The 18,626-nt window shown below is 39.3% G+C and overlaps 1 protein-coding gene across 2 annotated transcripts in view; it reads left to right on the top strand.

The window, feature by feature from the left end:
• The first annotated feature begins 1,171 nt into the window (after window positions 1-1,171).
• LOC133609544 (RNA-binding Raly-like protein) overlaps window positions 1,172-18,626 on the top strand; it is a 324,683-nt gene continuing 307,228 nt past the window's right edge. Inside the window, exon 1 of one of the 2 annotated variants that reach the window (XM_061965202.2) lies at window positions 1,172-1,273. The gene's annotated coding sequence lies outside the window, so the exon portion shown is untranslated. Of the gene's footprint in view, window positions 1,274-4,046; window positions 4,057-18,626 lie in introns of those variants that run through there. The other variant, XM_061965203.1, reaches the window with a different exon arrangement.

The raw sequence follows: 18,626 nt of genomic DNA on the forward strand, positions 1-18,626 counted from the left end.
GACGTCGCTTTTTGATGCAGTACCGCCTGAGGGATCCAAGGTCCGTAATATCATCGCTTACATGCAGTGATTTCTCCAGATTCTCTGAACCTTTTGGTGATATTACGATGGTGAAATCCCTAAATTCCTTGCAATAGCTGGTTGAGAAATGTTGTTCTTAAACTGTTCGACAATTTACTCACGCATTTGTTCATGAAGTGGTGACCCTCGCCCCATCCTTGTTTGTGAATGACTGAGCATTTCATGGAAGCTGCTTTTATACCCAATCATGGCACCCACCTGTTCCAAATTAGCCTGTTCACCTGTGGGATCTTCCAAATAAGTGTTTGATGAGCATTGCTCAACGTTCTCAGTCTTTTTTGCCACTTGTGCCAGCTTTTTTGAAACACGTTGCAGGCATAAAATTCCAAATGAGCTAATATTTGCAAAAAATAACAAAGTGTTTCAGTTTGAACGTTAAATATCTTGTCTTTGCAGTCTATTCAATTGAATACAAGTTGAAAAGGATTTGCAAATCATTGTATTCTGTTTTTATTTACGATTTACACAACGTGCCAACTTCACTGGTTTTGGGTTTTGTGCAATTAAATAGTGCTAAAATAATAAACAAAATTCAGAACTGTCAATGAAATTAAAGTGCAAATGAAAATACAACTTCACCACTTGAGTCATCATTTTTGCGCTGAAGAAACTTCTCTGTGACTTCAGCTCCAGACTCCTTTTGTTTGTTTGATATTGCCATTACCGCCACAAGTGGTGGAAAAGTGTATTACATGCCCATACCTATCACAGCTGAGCAACCAATATTTTTTAGCGGCCCAACAATGTTTACGAAACACTGTTGTAGACTTTACTCACCCAGAAGTTAATTGAATAAAGGTGCTAATTGGAGCATTTACTTTACATGTTTATGAAAATTGACCTTGTAGGTTATTTAATGTTTGTTTGTTACAATACCTCTCACTGTTTCGGTATTATTGTTTTGTCTTTGCAGAGCTGCAATGCGTCAAATCGTTGGTAAAATGTATGGGAATGAATCCAACAATCTACTGAAAATAATAAACATATTCATGACAATGACGTATTGTTGAGTGGCGTCATCTCTCCTGCTCGCTTTTCACCAGTTGACTTTTTTGCTTTGTTATTCTCAGGCAAATCAGACTCGACCCCTTAAGAATAGCTCCTTACGTCTGTTGCCACGGAAACCGAAAGGGCCAGCGGCCGCGACGGCCAGCCGTCTGAAGTAAAGGACAGGCAGAGCTCACCACGACCAGTAAGTAAAATGTCACCCGCACAATATATGTCCTTTTAGAAAAGGAAAGGAGGAGTAAAGCCGGTGTAAGCAACCGAAAGCGCGCTAATTGGTCCAGGACTTAAGTCTAGACCTGCTCTCAGAGGAGCACTGACAGTAGATAAGTGACTAAATGAGGACACTAGCTAATTAGGTTAGTATAAAGTAGAGATAGGTGGATTTAAATGATTTTTACCAGCAAATTAGGGCAGGAGGTGGAAGATACAATTAGACATTGACATTTCTACTCGTGAGTGGGTCTTAAACACTGATGCGATATTGAGGATGCGTCTGAGTAAGGTCACACTTACAGTCAAGGTCAAAAGTTTACATACACTTGTAAAGAACATTGTGTCATGGCTGTCTTGAGTTTCCAATAATGTCTACAACTCTTATTCTTTTGTTATAGAGTGATTGGAGCACATACTTGTTTGTCACAAAAAACATTCATGAAGTTTGGTTCTTTTATGAATTTATTATGGGTCTACTGATAATGTGACCAAATCTACTGGGTCAAAAGTATACATACAGGAATGCTAATATTTGGTTACATGTCCCTTGGCAAGTTTCACTCCATTAAGGCGCTTTTGGTAGCCACCCACAAGCTTCTGGTTGAATTTTTGACCACTCCTCTTGACAAAATTGGTGCAGTTCAGCTAAATTTGTTGTTTTTTTGACATGGACTTGTTTCTTCAGCATTGTCCACACGGGACTTTGGGAAGGCCATTCTAAAACCTTGATTCTAGCCTGATTTAGCCATTCCTTTACCACTTTTGACGTGTGTTTGGGGTTATTGTCCTGTTGGATCACCCAATTGCGGCCAAGACCCAACCTCCTGACATCACATGGACAAAGATAAGACCATCTGGAGGAAAGTTCTGTGGTCAGATGAAACAAAAATGTAGCTGTTTGGCCACAATACCCAGCAATATGTTTGGAGGAGAAAAGGTGAGGCCTTTAATCACAGGAACACCATACCTACCGTCAAGAATGGTGGTGGTAGAATTATGCTCTGGGCCTGTTTTGCTGCCAATGGAACTGGTGCTTTACAGAGAGTAAATGAGAGCCTTTGACCACGACTGTACATTGTATAGCTGTCTAAAATCTAATTTTACTTGTTTCGATTGATTGATTGATTGATTGATTGAGACTTTATTAGTAGGTTGCACAGTGAAGTACATATTCCGTACAATTGACCACTAAATGGTAACACCCGAATAAGTTTTTCAACTTGTTTAAGTTGGGGTCCACTTAAATTGATTCATGATACAGATATCATCCATCCATCCATTTTCTACCGCTTGTCCCTTTCTGGGGTCGCGGGGGGTAGCTGGAGCCTATCTCAGCTGCAATCAGGCGGAAGGCGGGGTACACCCTGGACAAGTCGCCACCTCATCACAGGGCTGATACAGATACTGTATATACTATCATATATACTATCATCATAATACAGTCATCACACAAGATAATTATCAGGGTGTATACATTGAATTATTTACATTATTTACAATTCGGGGTGTGGAGGGGGGGGGTTAGGTTTGGTTGTTATCATCAGTCATCAACAATTGAGAACAGAGAAATGGATATTGAAACAGTGTAGGTCTGACTTGGTAGGATATGTACAGCAAGTAGTGGATATATATATAGAGAGAGAGATCAGAAGGCATAAGAAAAATATCTGCATTTGATTGTTTACATTTGATTATTAACAATCCGGGGAGGGTGTTAGTTTAGAGTTGAAGTTGCCTGGAGGTGTACTTTTAGTATGGTGGCAAGTCAAATAGTGAAATTTCTACATAAGAAAAGATTTTTGAGTTATTAAATGTGATTTATTTTGCCATTTGAAACATGTGTCAGTAGCTGAAAATGTAGTGGACTACAGATTATACACTTTGGGGATGAAAAGTAAAAGGCAGAGTTTGAAAAACATGAAGAACAAAAGGAGAAGCAAGTGAGGACAAAAAAATTAAAAATTAAAACAAATGACATTCCAAACCATCAGGGGGCAGTATAGTGCCAAAATGTCAGTGAGCAACAAAGAAGAAAAATCCTTAGTTTGCCAAAATGGTCACTTCAATGTCAATTCCACCAAATCGGTGCCCAGAAATGTATGAACGCACATAAAATCGCATATTCGTTCTTGGCGTGATCCCGGGATGCAGAGAAGACAAGCGACCTACAGGCAGAAGGTCGTTTGATTAAACACGAGGCAGATAACAAGTAAGAGGTTTGTGCAAGAACTAAGAAAGCAACAGAACACTAAGGCATACCTGAAGTAACGAACCGCTGATGGAGGCAACAAGGTGAGACTAAATAGAACTAATTAACAATGCCAGAATATGTGCTAGCAGGACAACAAACACAATTGGTAAAGTGGTTGCAAAACACAGAGACTAAACAGCAAATACTACCAAAACAATGAGCACCATGACAGGAAATTATTCCAAAATACGGGGAAATAAAGAATAAAGTTCAAACAAAAATGACCTGTAAAATGCAATTATAATGTGTCCTGCACGTTAAACTAGATGCATATTTCATCAATACCATGTAAGAGTTGATTTTAAATGACCTTGAATACTGGAAAAGGTTTTTGTCAGTAGATTTCACTTTGAAATATAATCATTCATAGCAAGTCGTGTCCGTGGGTTTTTAACTCAGTCCTGTTACTATAACAAATCACCCCTTCTGAAGAGTCCACAAGTCACATGTTCAACAGGAAGTTGTCACATTCACATCCTGTGTAGGCCATGGGAAGACCAAAAGTAAGTCATTGTTGTATATTTTCTACATTTCAATGACTGCGCAGGTTAAAATATTAGCACAGTCCTGTTACCTGAATTGTTATTATGCTATCTGTGTGACAGATGCCACCTTAGCATCATTGCTATGAGGCCATGTATTTTTAAATATATGCTAAAAACTCACTCTTGTTACTCAAATGAACATTGTCCAAATTCAAAAATGAAAAGTTGCTTAAGAGGGTACAACACATACTTTGAGTTGATATGATTAATATTTGAAAAAAATAGTTAATTTTTAGAGGAAATTTAAATAAGCAGGTAACATATTTGATGTAATGACGTTTAAATCAACTATTAAATCAACATTTAAAAAAGTTAACCAAATCAGATTTCCTCAAATCAGTGGTTCTCAAACTTTTTTTCTCCAACACTTGGCTCTCCAAGTACCACCATAATGAACAACATTAAAATACAGTAGCGGAGTACGCCTAAGTATTCATTAAAAACAAGGCAAACATTACACAAAGTTTGAATATAGGAAAATAAAACATTGTACTTTAATCAAGTGATTACCAGATGGAGCAATGTATGCTATACTTGTGTTATGTTTATTTTTTTTAGTGTTACAATTTTAAATGAAGTGTAAAGAAATACAACTTTTGAAAGAATATCATTCAAAAGAAGGAAAATCAATCCCCAACAAAACTTCTGGAGCTTCTGTTTCTTCATACTGTGAACTATCTGCACACACTGGAATTGAGTAGAGAGGGCAGAATAATGAATTTATTGACAGTGCAGTGTAATTAAGTGTAATTAATTACGTAAACTAAGTCTCAAAGAAATATAACCTGCGGGGAGGCACTTTCTGACGAAACATCCACATTTCCATGTCGGGCCCTTGGGCTCTTGAAACTGCGGCCCTCTTCTTTATGTACAAACCCCGTTTCCATATGAGTTGGGAAATTGTGTTAGATGTAAATATAAACGGAATACAATGATTTGCAAATCATTTTCAACCCATATTCAGTTGAGTATGCTACAAAGACAACATATTTGATGTTCAAACTGATAAACATTTTTTTTTTTTGCAAATAATCATTAACTTTAGAATTTGATGCCAGCAACACGTGACAAAGAAGTTGGGAAAGGTGGCAATAAATACTGATAAAGTTGAGGAATGCTCATCAAACACTTATTGGGAACATCCCACAGGTGAACAGGCTAATTGGGAACAGGTGGGTGCCGTGATTGGGTATAAAAGTAGATTCCATGAAATGCTCAGTCATTCACAAACCAGGATTGGGCGAGGGTCACCACTTTGTCAACAAATGCGTGAGCAAATTGTTGAACAGTTTAAGAAAAACCTTTCTCAACCAGCTATTGCAAGGAATTTAGGGATTTCACCATCTACGGTCCGTAATATCATCAAAGGGTTCAGAGAATCTGGAGAAATCACTGCACGTAAGCAGCTAAGCCCGTGACCTTCGATCCCTCACGCTGTACTGAATCAAGAAGCGACATCAGTGTGTAAAGGATATCACCACATGGGCTCAGGAACACTTCAGAAACCCACTGTCAGTAACTACAGTTGGTTGCTACATCTGTAAGTGCAAGTTAAAACTCTCCTATGCAAGGCGAAAACCGTTTATCAACAACACCAAGAAACACCGTCGGCTTCGCTGGGCCTGAGCTCATCTAAGATGGACTGATACAAAGTGGAAAAGTGTTCTGTGGTCTGACGAGTCCACATTTCAAATTGTTTTTGGAAACTGTGGATGTCGTGTCCTCCGGACCAAAGAGGAAAAGAACCATCCGGATTGTTATAGGCACAAAGATGAAAAGCCAGCATCTGTGATTGTATGGGGGTGTATTAGTGCCCAAGACATGGGTAACTTACACATCTGTGAAGGCGCCATTAATGCTGAAAGGTACATACAGGTTTTGGAGCAACATTTGTTGCCGTCCAAGCAACGTTACTATGGACGCCCCTGCTTATTTCAACAAGACAATGCCAAGCCACGCGTTACATCAACGTGGCTTCATAGTAAAAGAGTGTGGGTACTAGACTGGCCTGCTTTTAGTCCAGACCTGTCTCCCATTGAAAATGTGTGGTGCATTATGAAGCCTAAAATACCACAACGGAGACCCCCGGACTGTTGAACAACTTAAGCTGTACATCAAGCAAGAATGGGAAAGAATTCCACCTGAGAAGCTTAAAAAATGTGTCTCCTCAGTTCCCAAACGTTTACTGAGTGTTGTTTAAAGGAAAGGCCATGTAACACAGCGGTGAACATGCCCTTTCCCAACTACTTTGGCACGTGTTGCAGCCATGCAATTCTAAGTTAATTATTATTTGCAAAAAAAAAAAAAAAGTTTATGAGTTTGAACATCAAATATCTTGTCTTTGTAGTGCATTCAATTGAATATAAGTTGAAAAGGATTTGCAAATCATTGTATTCCGTTTATATTTACATCTAACACAATTTCCCAACTCATATGGAAACGGGGTTTGTCGTTGAATAGTCCTGTCCTAGATTAATCCAAAAATGAAAATTTACACTAAGTTATTTATATATTTTTTTGCATAAAAAGGTTTAAATCACGCTACAATGACTCAATGTCGCCCCCTATCCCTAACACATGGTATAACCTGACAGGGAACACTTCCTGTCCACTTGATGATTCAGGCGCCATGCTGGCAGTGTCTATGCAGGACACTGTCTAATCTGACACAACAAAAACATGAAGTTAAGAAGGATGGAATAAAAAAAAATAATAATAATAAATATATATATATATCAGGTTTTTTCCTAAATATAAGACAATTTTGTTCACAAAAGGGCCGACGTCTCATTGAATGAGAAACTTTGCAAGGCAGCACTCGCCTCCCTGCGACAGAATGTGAGCCCGAGGCGCGCTAACCCCTCCCCAAGGTCCAATGAGATGTGCTTGGCCCGTGTCGCTATTGAACAGCACACAAAAGAAGTTGCGCAACCTATTTGTAGTCAGCAAGGAATAGCTCGTCTTCTGTTTTCCTGAAGGTTGCGATTCCTTTTCGAGAAGGAGCGACAATAGTGTTATGAAAGTGCCGCTGAATAGCCCAAGACATAAACCCACCACACTGACGCCTTTTATTCCAATGTGAAAGCGTTTGTGCGGTTATGCAAGCATCTTCTTTTATCACGGTTCCTGATGGGTTACTTTGCAGAACATCATTAGTTTCTCCAAAGAAGACTGTGGATCTCCTTTGACTGCTGAACATTCTGTAAATGCTGAAATTGTCTTTTCTGTACCACCAACCACAATGCAGGATCACCTGACACATTCTATGCCAGGGGTGTCAAATATACGGCCCGGGGCGAACAGGTTTTATCCGGCCTGTGTGAGGAGTTTGCCAAGTACAAACCCCGTTTCCATATGAATTGGGAAATTGTGTTAGATGTAAATATAAACGGAATACAATGATTTGCAAATCATTTTCAATCCATATTCAGTTGAATATGCTACAAAGACAACATATTTGATGTTCAAACTGATAAACATTTGCAAATCATTGTATTCCGTTTATATTTACATCTAACACAATTTCCCAACTCATATGGAAACGGGGTTTGTATTAAAATGAGCTGGGTTTTTTTACCGAAAGAAACTGCTGTTCTAAATGTGTCCACTGGATGTCACAATAGCAATTTTGTTAGGCAAGCAATCGGTTTATACCGGGGCCAAGCAAGAGGTACACAGTAAAGGGTGACTGTGGCTCCTCCTCCTCCACCCACATCAAACTTAAAACCTGCCATTTTATGTATTCTGCTTCAAACTAATCGTCGTTTGGCACCCTCGTTGCCCCAAATTGTCTCTGTCAAACACGAGAAAAGTGAACTTAACCATTTTGAATAGTTTTTACCTCCTTTTCTTAAGGTTTGTTGAGTTAGCACTGGATTGATACGTGGTATTTGATACCTAGAAGAGTTTACACGTTGTGTATTTTGTTCAGTCCCAAAAAGACTGTGACTTAAAGTTTAATTCTGGCTTTGTAGATACATTGAGACGATGTCTAAGCTCATGGTGTTTTTGTTTTGTCCAGAGCATTATTATTATTATTATTATTATTTGTGATTATTTGTTCTATTCTTAGCCAAAGCAAAACAATGAAAACAACCTGGAGTTGTCTTTATTGTGTTAAGTGTTCATGCCATGATTTTACCATTCGGGCCCACTTGGGAATAGATTTTCCTCCATGCGGGCCCCTGAGCTAAAATGAGTTTGACACCCCTGTTCTATGCATAATAGCAAACACTAACCTGTGTTTAACCAAATATTGCGGCTTCACCCCATCACAGATTGTTTGGGGGTATTACTTTGGAATATTCTTGATATTTGTTGTCCTAAATTGAGCATTTTCAGGCATAAAAATGGGCGAATAAACTAAAAATACTAGTATTAGCTCTTAGAGCATGCTGTTCAGTATCGTTGCCACTGATTGGCTCAGCCTCAAGCAGCATTACTATATTGGAATAAAAGATCGTAAAGGGGGAGAACACATGTTATTTCATTTATGGAGGGCTGTCATGATGTATAAAACATATTATATACACATATATATATATATATACATATATATATATATATATATATATATATATATATATATATATATATATATATATATATATATACATATACAGGTAAAAGCCAGTAAATTTGAATATTTTGAAAAACTTGATTTATTTCAGTAATTGCATTCAAAAGGTGTAACTTGTACATTATATTTATTCATTGCACCGACACCAGCAGATGACATGGCACCCCAAACCATCACCCAACCATGCAAATTTTGCATTTCCTTTGGAAATCGAGGTCCCAGAGTCTGGAGGAAGACAGGAGAAGCACAGGATCCACGTTGCCTGAAGTCTAGTGTAAAGTTTCCACCATCAGTGATGGTTTGGGGTGCCATGTCATCTGCTGGTGTCGGTCCACTCTGTTTCCTGAGATCCAGGGTCAACGCAGCCGTCTACCAGCAAGTTTTAGAGCACTTCATGCTTCCTGCTGCTGACCTGCTCTATGGAGATGGAGATTTCAAGTTCCAACAGGACTTGGCGCCTGCACACAGCGCAAAATCTACCCGTGCCTGGTTTACGGACCATGGTATTTCTGTTCTAAATTGGCCCGCCAACTCCCCTGACCTTAGCCCCATAGAAAATCTGTGGGGTATTGTGAAAAGGAAGATGCAGAATGCCAGACCCAAAAACGCAGAAGAGTTGAAGGCCACTATCAGAGCAACCTGGGCTCTCATAACACCTGAGCAGTGCCAGAAACTCATCGACTCCATGCCACGCCGCATTCACGCAGTAATTGAGGCAAAAGGAGCTCCAACCAAGTATTGAGTATTGTACATGCTCATATTTTTCATTTTCATACTTTTCAGTTGGCCAACATTTCTAAAAATCCCTTTTTTGTATTAGCCTTAAGTAATATTCTAATTTTGTGACACACGGAATTTTGGATTTTCATTCGTTGCCACTTCAAATCATCAAAATTAAATGAAATAAACATTTGAATGCATCAGTCTGTGTGCAATGAATAAATATAATGTACAAGTTACACCTTTTGAATGCAATTACTGAAATAAATCAAGTTTTTCAAAATATTCTAATTTACTGGCTTTTACCTGTGTGTATATATACATATATATATACGTATGTATATGTGTATATATGTGTGTGTATATATGTGTATGTATATGTGTATGTATATATATATATATATATATATATATATATATATATATGTATATACGTATGTATATACGTATGTGTATATATACATACATGTGTATATAAATAAATGTGTATACATATGAGTATATATATAAATATATGTATATATGTGTATATATGTATATATGTGTATATATATATATATATATATATATATATATATATATTTATATATATATGTGTATGTATGTACGCATGTATGTATGTATGCATGTATATATACATGTATATATGCATAAATAAGTATGTATGTATATATGTATGTATATGTGTGTGTGTATATGTATATATATATATATATGCGTGTGTGTGTGTGTGTGTGTGTGTGTGTGTGTGTGTGTGTGTGTGTGTGTGTGTGTGTGTGTGTGTGTGTGTGTGTGTGTGTGTGTGTGTGTGTGTGTATACATACAATGATGTGTGTATACATATGTTTATGTGTGTGTGTGTGTGTGTGTGTGTGTATATATACATATATGTGTGTATACATATATGTGGTGTGTATATATATATACTAAGAAAATATTGGATACATACTTTGTGGGAATTCATGCATCAAAGTCATGTCCGGAACCAATTAACAGTGATGAACGAGGGACGACTGTATAAAAATTTAATTGTAATTAAGTATTACATTCAAAAATAAGTAATAAAATCCCCCCAAAATTGTCATAAATATTGCAGCAATACATAACACAGAGAACCCCCAAAAAGCGACTTTTGTGTTGTTGATGCTCATAATTCCGTGGGTTCATGAAAGCAACCTCGCTCACTGTATCCGTCATTGGTGCACCATGTGGACGTTCTGTGTTGTCGTTGTGGCGAGCAGCTAGCGGTGTTATAAGGGTTGCTGTTGCCGTGTTAAGGTCGGCAATAAAGTTTTTAAAAAAAAGAGCGCCAGACTATATGTGCTTCTGTCGGGACTGGGGTTTTCCCGATACCAAAATGTATTTTGATACTTTTCAAAATAAAGAGGACCACAAAAAAAACCCTATTGGCTTTATTTTAATAGAAAAGCTTATGATACATTAAACATATGTTTCCTATTGCAGTCAAATTCACAATTGTGGCATTAAATAGTGAACATCCTAGACAACTTCTCTTTTGGCAGTAAGTTAGCAAAAGGTGTTACAAAATCTCCTAATTTGGCTGCTGACATATGTCATATGCAGTAACATCGCAATTTCTCATTCTATTATTTTGTCAAAATGATGAGAGACAAGCGGGAGAAAATGGATTATTAATCTACGTGTTCTTTTACTGTTAATATATGCTTCCTTTCTATTTTAACATGTTCTATCTACACTTCTGTTAAAATGTAAGAAACACTTACTCTTCTGTTGTTTGATACTTTACATTAGTTTTGGGGGATACTACACATTTTGGTATCAATCCAATACCAAGATCATACATTGGCCTTATTTTAAGTTATCTTCTGTCCAAGGATGTATTTCTTGAGTTTATAAACAATAACAATTGACAAAAGATTTTGTGATAATAAAACATATGGATGTAATCAATCAATCAATCATCCATCCATCCATTTTCTACCGCTTGTCCCTTTTGGGGTCGCGGGGGGTCGCTGGAGCCTATCTCAGCTGTACACGGGCGGAAGGCGGGGTACACCCTGGACAAGTCGCCACCTCATCGCAGGGCCAACACAGATAGACAGACAACATTCACACTCACATTCACACACTAGGGCCAATTTAGTGTTGCCAATCAACCTATCCCCAGGTGCATGTCTTTGGAGGTGGGAGGAAGCCGGAGTACCCGGAGGGAACCCACGCAGTCACGGGGAGAACATGCAAACTCCACACAGAAAGATCCCGAGCCCGGGATTGAACTCAGGACTACTCAGGACCTTTGTATTGTGAGGCAGATGCACTAACCCAGTGGTTCTCAAACTTTTTTTGTCATCCCCCACTTTGGACAAGGGGGAGTTTTCAAGCCCCACCTGCCCCCATCGCCCCAACAGAGCGCTAATGCCAAGCTTTAACATTTTCAAATTTATTGAACATCAAGTTGTATACATTCGAACTCAATAACATAAAATAACATTAAGTTCAATAATAAATAAAATAACTGTGCAGCTGTGGTATAACTTGCATCAAGTTCAATAATAAATAAAATAACTTCCATCAAGTTCAATAATAAATAAAACAAAAGTGTTATAACTTGCATCAAGTTCAATAATAAATCAAAAAAAGTGTTATAACTTGCATCACGTTCAATAATAAATAAATAAAACTGTTATAACTTGCATCAAGTTCAATAATAAATCCAAAAAAGTGTTATAACTTGCATCACGTTCAGTAATAAATCAAAAAAGTGTTATAACTTGCATCAAGTTCAATAATAAATCAAAAAAAGTGTTATAACTTGCATCAAGTTCAATAATAAAAAAAAGTGTTATAACTTGCATCACGTTCAATAATAAATCAAAAAAAGTGTTATTACTTGCATCAAGTTCAATAATAAATCCAATAACTTGCATCAAGTTCAATAATAAATCAAAAAAGTGTTATAACTTGCATCAAGTTCAATTATAAATCAAAAAAAGTGTTATAGCTTGCATCAAGTTCAATAATAAATAAAACAAGTGTTATAACTTGCATCAAGTTCAATAATTAATCAAAAAAGTGTTATAACTTGCATCAAGTTCAATAATAAATAAAATAACTTCCATCAAGTTCAATAATAAATAAAACAAAAGTGTTATAACTTGCATCAAGTTCAATAATAAATCAAAAAAAGTGTTATAACTTGCATCACGTTCAATAATAAATAAAATAACTTCCATCAAGTTCAATAATAAATAAAACAAAAGTGTTTTAACTTGCATCAAGTTCAATAATAAATCAAAAAAAGTGTTATAACTTGCATCACGTTCAATAATAAATAAAAAAAACTGTTATAACTTGCATCAAGTTCAATAATAAATCCAAAAAAGTGTTATAACTTGCATCATGTTCAGTAATAAATCAAAAAAGTGTTATAACTTGCATCAAGTTCAATAATAAATCAAAAAAAGTGTTATAACTTGCATCAAGTTCAATAATAAAAAAAAGTGTTATAACTTGCATCACGTTCAATAATAAATCAAAAAAAGTGTTATAACTTGCATCAAGTTCAATAATAAATCCAATAACTTGCATCAAGTTCAATAATAAATCAAAAAAAGTGTTATAACTTGCATCAAGTTCAATAATAAATCAAAAAAAGTGTTATAACTTGCATCAAGTTCAATAATAAATAAAACAAAAGTGTTATAACTTGCATCAAGTTCAATAATAAATCAAAAAAAGTGTTATAACTTGCATCAAGTTCAATAATAAATCAAATAACTTGCATCAAGTTCAATAATAAATACAATAAAAGTGCCACTTTGCAATCTTTGCAAAAAAAAAAGGAGGAGCTATGCATTTGGCAAGACAGGGCAAGTGACAGCACTTTCCCCCAGGAGAGCCACCTTGCTTCACTGTGAAACAGCACGGCTGTATGATCAGCTCCCATTTCCTCACACAGTGCAGAGAACAGTCGCGCTTTCAGTGGTCGTGTTTTGATCAAATTTACCGCGCTCACAACATCTGTTAAAACCTCATTGAGTTCGGGGCTGAGCTGCCTTGACGCGAGTGCTTCCCGGCGAATGACACAGTGCGTGCCCGTCAGATTTTTGTTTCTCTGCAGGCGCTGGCTCTGGCTCGACGACCTTTGAGGTGTGAGTCACAAATGTATATATTTGTGTAATTGTGATCCACACATTAGCCTGCTACCCATCCGCTCGAAAGTTTGTTCCGCTTAGCCCCGCCCCCATTAGTTACTGTTGCTATGTCTGTCAAACTTTCGCTCCGACCGAGAAATATAAAGCCTACAGTAAAAATAAGTACCGGTAATTTCCATTTATTTATATAGCGGATTTCACAGACAGAATCACAAAGTGATTTACAGTGTGTATAGAAAATGAAAGCATAGTAAAAAAAATAATCTAAAAATGTAATAATTAAAAAAAAATTTTTAAGTGAAATTTCCTCCCGTTCCTCGCGCCCCACCTGTCATGTCTCTATTCCCCACCAGTGGGGCGCGCCCCACACTTTGAGAAACGCTGCACTAACCCCTCTTCCACCGTGCAATCAATCAATGTTTAATTATATAGTCCTAAATCACAAGTGTCTCAAAGGGCTGCAAAAGCCACTACGACATCCGCGGTACAGAGCCCACATAAGGGCAAGGAAAAACTCACAACCCCAGTGGGACGTCGATGTGAATGACTATGAGAAACCTTGGAGAGGACCGCATATGTCGTCAGTTTCAAGCCAAAATGCGTCCATCCTCCCTCTTCTATGCCCATGCTGTTTTTGCTTGTAAGTACTCCGTGCGTGTGCGCTGTTTAACATGCGCCTTTGCTCGTTTTAGCACCATTGTCACTGCATGATGAGGACGTCATGTCCGGAAATAAAAAAGTACCGGTATTTTTCAGAAGCAGTATTGCACCGTTTTTATTCATTTGTACCGTACAACCCTAGTCGGTATTACTTGCACAATATCACCGACAAGCACGTGTTGCAGGTTGCTGAGTCTGCATTTATTTAGCACCGAAATGGAGCACGCTAACAGTGGCCAAAGTGCCACCTAAACGGGATAATGAGCCTTCCAAATGACATCCAGGCGACGGACAATCAATGGCGCATTAGGGACGTCGTAAGAATCCCCAAAGCCGAGCGGCATGTCAGATTTGTTTTGTCCTGCGTATGCGCTGAATGACTAATCCTCTCTTCATTCCTCCCTCGCCAAACCAACACCAACAAGCGCCGCCTGTGATAGAAAACAATTATTAGCTCCAGTTTACGATCCGTCACCGTAATAGCGGGCGACGTGTTTTGATGGAGTCCCGACACGCGATAGTTGGGAGTAGATAAAGCTCGGTGCTAGGTTTCTCGGCTCACGACTCGTTGGGGGAGATTAATAACTTCTTTTCAATATGTGTTTGACTCCATCGGCGTCCGTCAGCGTCAGCGTGACGATTAACCAACCAGATGCCATTTCCGTGGAAAAAGATAGCGCTGGGTTCATTTCCCTATTGGCGCAGATAATAGATGATTTTCTAACCTCTCAGCAGCTGCGAGTCTGCTATCTGTTGCCTGGAATTCATGACGCTGCCTCTGATACGTCTTCTACACTGGACTGAAAAACGTAGTCACTGTATGCCAGGGCTATTCAACTGGTGGCCCGGGGGTCCAAATTGGGCCCTAAATGGCACCATACCAACCCCCGAGTTCAGTTTAACATTTGGGCAAATTCCTAAACAGGCTGGAGTGCTCCTGTTGTATAGAGGAACTTGGACCACTGTAAGCACATTTTAGAATTGCTAGCAATTGCAATTTAACATAACTGGAGTGTTCCTCAAGGCACCCCTTTCAATCCAAATTGTTTTTGTAATGTGATTTATGTAACTAAGGTGTTGTTGTATCTGGTTTACTTTAGATGCAGAAAAAAATGCAGTCTTAGCCTGGGCCCCTGGACAGGTGGTCCAGACATCAAGAGGGAAACATCAAACAACAAAGAACCCAAAGGACATTAAAGACATTAAAAGAGCAGAGCTAATGCAATCAGCCATTTCTACATACAGCTACAAAAAAAAAAAAAAAAAAAAAAAAAACTCTCCGGTGGTGGGAGCATGGCCAGAGACAGGAGCAGACCCAACAAAGCAACCAAGAGAGCCGACTCCACCCTTGGCCGCCTAGACCTAATCTAGAACACTGTGGTCCGAACTTGTGATTTACTTTACAGAGGCATTCCTCAAGGCACCCCATTAAGTCCTCTCCTTTTTAGCAGTTACAGTTTTTTTTTGTAACGTGATAATTACGTCAGTCTTCATTAGTTAACAAGATTGGAATCAGATTTATTGGCCAAGCATGTTTAACTCACAATTAATTAGACTTGGTGGATTGTGCTCTTGTGTCTTATTGTGGCGGTTCGCTCCCTGTATGATCAGTGTCAGAGCTTGGTCCGCATTGCCGGCAGTAAGTTGGACTCGTTTCCAGTGAGGGTTGGACTCCACCAAGGCTGCCTTTTGTCTCCGATTCTGTTCATAAGTTTTATGGACAGAATTTCTAGGCACAGTCAGGGTGTTGAGGGTATCTGGTTTGGTGGCTGCAGTATTAGGTCTCTGCTATTTGCGGATGATGTGGTCCTGATGGCTTCATCTAGCCAAGATCTTCAGCTGTCACTGGGTCGGTTCGCAGCCGAGTGTGAAGCGACTGGGATGGGAATCAGCACCTCCAAGTCCGAGTCCATGGTTCTTGCCCGGAAAATGGTGGAGTGCCATCTCCGGGTTGGGGAAGAGATCTTGCCCCAAGTGGAGGAGTTCCAGTACCTCGGAGTCTTGTTCACGAGTGAGGGAAGAGTAGATCGTGAGATCAACAGGCGGATCGGTGCGGCGTCTTCAGTAATGCGGACGCTGTATCGATCCGTTGTGGTGAAGAAGGAGCTGAGCCGGAAGGCAAAGCTCTCAAATTACCGGTCGATCTACGTTCCCATCCTCACCTATGGTCATGAGCTTTGGGTTATGACCGAAAGGACAAGATCACGGGTACAAGCGGCCGAAATGAGTTTCCTCCGCCGGGTGGCGGGGCTCTCCGTAAGAGATAGGGTGAGAATCTCTGTCATCCGGGAGGAGCTCAAAGTAAAGTTGCTGCTCCTCCACATCGAGAGGAGGAAGATGAGGTGGTTCGGGCATCTGGTCAGGATGCCACCCGAACGCCTCCCTAGGGAGGTGTTTCAGGCACGTCCGGGGAAGACCCAGAACACGTTGGGAAAGACTATCTCTCCCGGCTGGCCTGGGAATGCCTCGGGATCCCCCGGGAGGAGCTGGACGAAGTCGCTGGGGAGAAGGAAGTCTGGGCTTCCCTGCTTAGGCTGTTGCCACCGCGACCCGACCTCGGATAAACGGAAGAAGATGGATGGATGGATGGATTGTGCTCTCTTTGTTCAATGTAAGAAACAAAGAAAAACTTGGACCATGTAAACACATTGGCAGATCCTTGCATTGACATTTGAACCTTGCTAGCAAACATAGAACACCGGGGTCGAAACTTGTGATTTGCTGTACTTTACGGAGACGTTCCTCAAGGCACCCCTTTAAGTCCTCTCCTTTTCGTAATGTGACAGTTCAGTCAGTCGTCATTTCTTTGATATCTTTAGTTATACTAGTAGTGTTCCTCCAGGTTCCATTTTAGGTCCTCTGTTTTTCATCATCTGGGCTATTCCTCTGGGGGCCCGCGAGTTCAGTTCAACAAACTTGTGAGAGACTCACATTTTTGCAGCAAATTCCTAAAAACACAAAACTGCTCCTGTTTTATAGAAGAACTTGGACCACTATAAACACATTGGCAGATCCTTGCATTGACGTTTTAACCTTGCTAGCAAACATAGAACACCGGGGTCGAAACTTGGGATTTGCTGTACTTTACGGAGGCGTTCCTCAAGGCACCCCTTTAAGTCCTCTCTTTTTTGTAATGTGATAGTTCAGTCAGTCGTCATTTCGTCAACTTCTTTAGTTATACTAGTAGTGTTCCTCAAGGTTCCATTTTAGGTCCTCTGTTTTTCATCATCTGGGCTATTCCTCTGGGGGCCAGCGAGTTCAGTTCAACAAACTTGTAAGAGACTCACATTTCTGCAGCAAATTCCTAAAAACACAAGACCGCTCCTGTTGTATAGAAGAACTTTGACCATGTAAACACATTGGCAGATCCTTGCATTGACATTTGAACCTTGTTAGCAAACATAGTACACCGGGGTCGAAACTTGGGATTTGCTGTACTTTACGGAGGCGTTCCTCAAGGCACCCCTTTAAGTCCTCTCCTTTTTGTAATGTGATAGTTCAGTCAGTCGTCATTTCTTCAACTTCTTTAGTTATACGAGTAGTGTTCCTCAAGGTTCCATTTTAGGTCCTCTGTTTTTCATCATCTGGGCTATTCCTCTGGGGGCCCGCGAGTTCAGTTCAACAAACTTGTAAGAGACTCACATTTCTGCAGCATATTCCTAAAAACACAAAACCGCTCCTGTTGTATAGAAGAACTTTGACCATGTAAACACATTGGCAGATCCTTGCATTGACATTTGAACCTTGTTAGCAAACATAGAACACTGGGGTCAAAACTTGTGACTATTAGTTATACTAGTAGTGTTCCTCAAGGCTCCATTTTAGGTCCTCTGTTTTTCATCGTCTGGGCTATTCCTCTCAGTTCAACAAACTTGTGAGAGACTCACGTTTTTGCACCAAATTCCTAAAAACACAAGACCGCGCCTGCTGTATAGAAGAACTTGGACCACAGATCCTTGCATTGACGTTTTAACCTTGCTAGCAAACCTAGAACACTGGGGTGATCAGCAGCCAGTAGAGCCTCACCATGGATTGCGCAATGACTCGGCTAACTGCTGGCCTGCTGTGCAGTGAGACCGTGTTGCTATATGAATTATATTATACATTTCCATAGTTTAGTTAGCTGAGGTATATAATGTACAGTGTATTTTGTCAACAACTGTATGTGTGTAACATATTTCTTGTGTTGAGCAATCATAAAACGGCTGCGAAGACGCACTGGCTGAGGCTCGCAGTAATCCCGCCTCATGGTGGTAGAGGGCGCTAATGATCCTAGGGATCATTTTTGCGACTACTCGCCTGCAGAATAAGTGACAACAAGAAGCAACAGTTCGCGATCGTTTATTTTTTCCTCTCGCCTGGACTTTTAACATGGAGGAATACATATCTAAAATGAAACGATTTTCTAAACTGGACATTCAATCGAAGCAGGA

Source organism: Nerophis lumbriciformis, linkage group LG07 (genome assembly GCF_033978685.3).
Source record: "Nerophis lumbriciformis linkage group LG07, RoL_Nlum_v2.1, whole genome shotgun sequence".
Classification (NCBI taxonomy): domain Eukaryota; kingdom Metazoa; phylum Chordata; class Actinopteri; order Syngnathiformes; family Syngnathidae; genus Nerophis; species Nerophis lumbriciformis.